This window comes from Mytilus galloprovincialis, chromosome 6 (genome assembly GCF_965363235.1).
Source record: "Mytilus galloprovincialis chromosome 6, xbMytGall1.hap1.1, whole genome shotgun sequence".
Lineage (NCBI taxonomy): Eukaryota > Metazoa > Mollusca > Bivalvia > Mytilida > Mytilidae > Mytilus > Mytilus galloprovincialis.
Genome location: NC_134843.1, coordinates 5,279,201 through 5,286,448, shown reverse-complemented (window position 1 = coordinate 5,286,448; position 7,248 = coordinate 5,279,201). Strand labels below are relative to the sequence as shown.

Below are 7,248 nucleotides of genomic sequence, written 5' to 3'. Positions count from 1 at the left end.
AGTTAAAATAATACAAGACTTACAAAGGCCAGAGGCTTCCAACTTGGGACAGGCGCAAACATGCGGTGGGGTTAAACATGTTTGTGAGATCTCTTCCCTCCCCCTATACCTCTAGCCAATGCAGAAAAGTAAACGCATAACAATACGCATGTAAAATTCAGTTCAAGAGAAGTCCGAGTCTGATGTCAGAAGATGTAACCAAAGAAAATAAACAAAATGACAATAATACATAAATAACATCAGACTACTAGCAGTTAACTGACATGCATGAGCTCCAGACTTCAATTAAATGGGGCACAATCATGGCCTCCCCGTGAGGGATTAAGTATCATACCATCATAAAATATATGAGAAGAACATAACCCGTGTCATGCCAACAACTGGTTTTTAAATAAATGTGTTTAGTTCCGATGCAAAGACCCTATAAGTGAATCAATATTAACGGCAAAATATGCAATCTTTGATGACCTGACAACAGTATCGTAACTGTATCCCTTCTTAATAAGTCTATTTAAAGGTTTTGTTAGCTTCTGAGGTGAATACTGACATTTTTGTGCTTTAAAAATAATATTTCCATAAAATATTGGATGGGAAATACCTGAACGTATAAGAAGTCTGCATGTTGAGCTATATTTACGAATGATGTCCTTATACCGATGATAAAATTTAGTAAATGTTTTGACTAGTTTATGATATCGAAAACCTTGGTGTAATAATTTTTCAGTAATACATAAATTTCTCTAGTTAAAATCTAAAACATTGTTACATACACGAGCGAATCGTACAAGTTGATATATATAAACACCGTAAGATGGTGACAAGGGAACGTCACCATCTAAAAATGGATAATTAACGATAGGAAATGAGAAATCATCTCTTTTATCATAAATTTTAGTATTAAGCTTTCCGTTAATGATATAGATATCAAGATCGAGGAAAGGGCAGTGGTCATTGTTAGTATAAGCTTTATTTAAAGTAAGTTCAACAGGATACATTTCTTTAATATACATACTGAAGTCGTCATTATTGAGAGCCAAAATATCATCCAAATATCTAAAAGTATTATTAAATCATTGTGTATCAGATGTTGTTTCGATGGGTCTTTGCTGATTTTTGTCCGCAATATATAAGTGGTGCACAGTCATTCCCCATTGGAATTCCGATAACCTGACGATATACGGAATCTCCAAAGCGATCAAAAATGGTATCTAATAAAAATTCAAGGGCAGATATAGTATCAAAGCAATTGACATAGTTTTTTTGTTTATTGCTACTAAAAAAATGACCTAAAAGTGTTTGAACATATATATTCACATTCTGACTTTTTAAATGCCCATTTAATTAGGTGTGTGATTTTTTTTCTCAATAAGAATGTGAGGCAATGTGGTATATAGGGTAGAAAAATCAAAACTTTGAACAGATTTAAAATCACCAATATAAGCATGCAATTTATCAAGTACTTCCAACGAGTTTTTGACACTCCAAAAGAAATTAATTCCACTATTTTCGAAGGCCTTATTTGAACAATTTATTATCAGAATAGATAATTTAGAAGTGGAACAATGGCTTGAAGACGAAATAAATCTATATTTGTAAGGTGTTTTGTGTAGCTTCGGAAGCCAATATATAGTTGGGACTTATATTGTTTTTGGTTCTGCTTGTAAAGCGGTAGCTAAAAGTTAATGTTTGTTACAGATGTCGTTTTTTTAAAATGGAGTCAGTTGGAATGTTGGTGAATTGCTGAACACTATAACACGTTAAAAATTGACAAACAACGCCCGTTTTTATAGTTTATCCTTCTGATATACTGCTACACCACTGTCCAAGGTTAGGGGAATGGTTGGGTGCCCGTAAACATGTATCCCACTACATTCTGTATGTGCCTGTCCCAAGTCAGGAAGAGTTGTCTCAATGGCGATTATAAAACAACAGAAGCTATAATTTGTACTTATATAATATATGAAATTAATGTAATGTTATTGCTAGGTTTTGATATTATTTCAATTTTGCTAATGAACAAAAACTCCACTTTTTTATTAAAACATCATGAATAAGTTATATCAAAAATAGTCTCAAATGCAGACTTTAAGCTGTTACATTTTGTAACTGCAGTCCTGTTGTTTTTTTCAATCCCTTTTGAATGCCGTTAAAAAGCCAATGTATTCTATAAACAGAATTTCGGGATGCATTTCTCCTTTTCCGTGTCCTTCTTAATGCGGCACATAGCACACAACATGTTTGTCAATTCAGCAGACATTTTTCTGTGATTTTCTGGCTTGGCAGGTTTACTGAGTAGTTTGATTCTTTCTGAAACAACAATCTTGTATTCATTCATATTGTACGTTAATAATCAGGACTCGACAATACCGCTTGTCCGATTGTCCGGTACCAGAAGGAAAAAAGGTCGGACAAGTAAAACCTCTATCAAGCTTGTCCGTCGGGACAAGTACAATTATTCTGCAGAAAATAAATTTAATCGAACTTTGATGAACAAAGTAATTTATTATAAACAAATAAAAACAGAAAACAAATATTAAGTTGACATGTTTCTGTATTCTGTTTATTCATTCCTTCAACATGTTTACTGGCAATCGATAATTTTTAACTGGTTCTTTGTCAGGTACTTTTTAACAGGTAAAAGATATACTATTCTCGGAAACCAGTCTTACTGATCCGAATCAATGATGCGCTTTGTAGATAATGTAACTTTACAGGACAGTTCGTCACCTCAAAAGATTCAGCTCCAAGTTTAATAGACAGTTTGGCACCATAGGCGACATATTTAGTAGACATGATTTTAGACAGTTTGACAAGGCAGGAGACATTTCGGGACCAAGACAAATCAGTTCCTCATTTTGCTAGGTTATTTTGTTCCTTATAAAAAATACCATACCGTACTTTTTTCACAAAAATATTTTTTTTTATTTACCATAAAATTCACAAAATCATATTTGATCACAAGTAGAAAAAAAAAACAATACTTGCAATATGGTGACCTATAGTTGTTAATTTCTGTGTCATTTGGTCTCTTGCAGAGAGTTGTCTCATTGACAATCAGACCTTACATGATGGCTTATCTTCTTCTTAATTATTGATTGCATTTGAACATTTGAATAAACTTTTTTCAACTTAAAAAAAAACCAGAATGCAAATCCAATGAGTTTAAAGGCCTATCAGATGGTGCCTCATGTTTAGAGTCTGGTGAGACTAGCATTGATGAAAACTAGAACCTAATTCCTGTGACATGACTAGTTTCGCAGTTGTACTTGACTCATATTTTTGAAAAGTATTTTAAAAGAAAAACATCGAATTCTGTTATATTGTTTAAATTATGATGAAAAATGTTGTCCTGCATTTTTTTTTTAAATCTCTGTCCTGCTTTCTTAATTTTTACTCTATTTGGTCCTGCCTTTTTTAATTAGTTTACCCCCCCCCCCCCCATAAAAATCAAATGGTAGCTCCTTAACTTAACTATTTACCCAGTAAACATATTCGGTGTCGTTCCTATCGGAGTTCATGCCATTCTATAAGTTGATTATATACTAAATGGATTTATCAGATTTGAACATACTAGTAAATCATATTGTCAACTTGTAGATCTTCGTGATAATTTTTGTGCTTCTTCTATATTTGTTTGTTTTTATAGTGAATAAGATTATAACACAATGTTGACTGCTTTACCCCTGATTGTGACATTTTTACCTATTGTGCATTTTTGTTTTGTTCACATACTGTTGTCTATATAATGGAATTTGAGAGGTGACTGTCATACAAGTGAAAGGTTTAGCTAGCTATAAAACCAGGTTCAATCCACAATTTTCTACATCAGAAAATGCCTGTACCTAGTCAGGAATATGAAAGTTGTTATCCATTCGTTTGATGTGTTTGAGCTTCTGTTTTTGCCATTTCATTAGGGACTTTATGGTTTTTAATTTTCTGTGGAGGTCAGTATTGTTGTGATTTTACTTTTAAATTCAAGGGCCATAAAGGGGACCTATAATACCTAACTATACTATATATATATACCGTATAAAAAAGACGATGTGGTATGATTGCCAATGAGACAACTAACCACAAAAGACCAAAATGACACAGACATTAACAACTATAGGTCACCGTACGGCCTTCAACAATGAGCAAAGCCCATACCGCATAGTGAGCTATAAAAGGCCCCGATAAGACAATGTAAAACAATTCAAACCAGAAAACTCACGGCCTTATTTATGTAAAAAAAAATGTCCATATATCGTTAGTGTTTATCTATACGTAGTTTATGTTGAATATTCTTGCGTAGAGTCGATTTTAGAGCCTGACTTATGTATGGTATGGACATTGAATATTAGTCCAGATTTATTTTGTTCTACTGTATTGGGTCATGAGTTATGTCGTGATTACTTAAGGGCATACAATACAGTTACAGGGGAGGTACTGACATTGCTAACGTAAAATGTTAATAATGTAAATATGTAATTTAAAAACGAGTGCATGGACCCCTATTTTTCTAAAACGACATTTTGTTTCATTTTGCTGGGAGATTATGTGAATCAAATTTTACAAAACTGTAAATAATGCATTTTTTTTAATGTTGATAAATATACAGCCAAAAATTACGTTTTTTTCTCAATTCATGATCATTTGATAAAAATGAGCTATTTCTGAATTAATTTAGAATACTTATAAAATACAGAAATTACAAATTATTTAACAATTTGTGTTTACCTTTTAAAACATAAAAGTTATGGCTTTCTTTCGAAATGGACAATACGACCACAAATCCGAATTTTTAGCAAATATAAAAAATTTCCACCTCATTTAACTCAAAGAGTAGCACATGAAGGTAAAACTATATTTATAGGTTTCATAACGAGTGAGAATTAGATATCGATTGATATCAACACGAGTTATTTAATTTCAATAATAATAAACGAGCCTGTTAAATCTATTTCTCTTATGGCAAAAAGTTGTATGTGCGTGGCCTATTTGTTGCGAGTTGTGTTGCTACGGCCGTTTTTCTTTGCAACGCGTACTGATCTGTATACTTTTTGAACTAATATGGTTTTACAATACAAATCCTTGGGTTTTATTTTATTCGCTCAAGGCTGATTTTATATATTTAAAAATGAGATGACTCAGTTTAATTCAAACGATATTGAATTATCACAAGCTGTAAAACGTATGGTAGAAAACTAATGTTTTTATGATTATTTTCGTGGCGAGAGTTGTTGCTACGGGTGTCATCTGTGCAAAACCGGAAGTAAACAATCAGTTGTCAAGAAAAAAAAGTAGTCCCGGCATGACCTTTTCCAGTGAATAATGACCTGATCTACGGCCAATGAAAATATTGGAAATTTACGAGATAAGCCAATCAAATTAACTAATTTTGAAATCACTTTTTCATATCACACTCCGTACGGTGTGATACGAAAAATATCTATTCACGTGGGAGTTAGATAACAGGCCCTAACCATTTAAGAGAATTTTTATTACATATTTGATTTAATCAGGCAAAAAATAGCCTATATGGAAATTTTCATCAAACTGTAAATACGGGATCAAAACTGTATCGTATGCCCTTAACCTTTCCATTTTGATATGTTAACCAATGAAATATTTTTTTAAGTATCTTTGGTTTTAGGATCTTTATAGTGTTAAACTCGTATCGGGAACGTTCATTTATAGTTCTAAATATAAAATGGTAGTATGTAAAAAGTTAACAATTTAAAGTTTGATTACTTTCTTTAACTGGAAAGATTTCAACATAAAATAAAATATCCATATTTTTGTCTTTAATACTGGTATATCTTCTAATTTTCACTTCTTCTTACTACATTTGTACAAACTTCAAGATTTACCTGTATTATTAAAACTGGTTTTTTTTCAAAAGTGATTATTTTCGAAGGGTTAAATATTTCGCAGTGGTGTCTTGCAATGGCTTTGTTTGGACTTGTTTGTTTGCTTTTTGGCCTTGAATGTTTGTCTCTAATATTTTATTAACTGTGCATTTGCATTCAGATATATCGCAGATCAAATTTATTCATTAATAGTGTATTAATTTACGTTTAGAGTTCACGATCTCATTGGCACTCACGCCACATCTTCCAATCCTATATCTATTGCAGATATAAATTCGGGCGTATTTCATTTCTGCATATTTTGTTATATCGCAGTTTCACTTATTCGTAAAAAAAAAATGATTGCATATCCGCAAACTAGAACCACTAAAATTATGCTCTATTTTCTATTTTAAAACTGTTGCTACGTCTTCATCCAATTCATTTATTAATTCAATAATTTTGCAGGTCTATACCCTATCAATTAAAACCATGATAGATATTACCAAATATACATCTAATGATTGCATATATGTAGGACATGTCGTACGATAGTTTACCTTATTAACTGCTGGTCTCTGTATGAGGTCGATACGAGGTTATATCGACATAAGAGAAGTATATTGACTGAGGACAAAGTCCGAGGTCGATATGCTTCTCTAAGTCGATATAACATCGTATTGACCTCTACCAAAGGCTGCAATTTTTATTTTATTAATCAACAACTATTGCATGAACAATGTAAAATTGGGGATTTCTAGAATGTATTTTTAGTAACATGCTGTATGCCCTGTGCAATATGCTGTTTTTGACCTACGAAAAGCTTAACAGTATTGGCGTGCAATCTGAGTAAATACAAATGTACATGTGATCAAGTTTTAACGAATCACAAATCCTTAAGAATATTCGATTAACTTAATATTACAAATATACATCTAATGATTGCATATATGTAGGACATATCGCATGTAATATTTTACCTTATTAACTGCTGGTCTCAAGTCCAAACAACGATTAAGGAACAACAAACTAGATAATAAGAGCAAAATTTATGTCCTTTTTATTTGATGCTCAATTATGAACAGTGCAAATATCCTTTCAAAAAGCGTCAAACGTCTAGTGCGGCAATACAAAGCAGTCGGTGAACTAGAGTACAGGAAGCCGATCGCTAAAGCTTTGGATGAAATATCTATGATTTTTATTTCAGATAAAGATTTTAGTATGTGTACCTGTGTTATATGGTAAAACTTAGCCGTTTAAGTAAAAAATCATATTTTCAACATTTTTTTGATAAACTCTCTTTAAAAACAAATATTTCGCAATAGTTCTTACCTGTGTATATTTGTGAATAGCATAAGACTAATAACAACGATGCAAGTGTAAGTCGATAAAATGACAGTATTCTCATTCTGATATA

The 7,248-nt window shown here is 32.1% G+C and overlaps 1 long non-coding RNA gene across 1 annotated transcript; it reads right to left on the bottom strand.

Moving 5' to 3' along the window:
• Window positions 1–1,936: 1,936 nt before the first annotated feature.
• Window positions 1,937–7,248, bottom strand: LOC143077961 (uncharacterized). Its single transcript, XR_012978965.1, has 2 exons — window positions 7,164–7,248; window positions 1,937–2,307 (listed from the first exon to the last, which is right to left on the bottom strand). It is a non-coding gene; the product is annotated as an uncharacterized LOC143077961 (long non-coding RNA).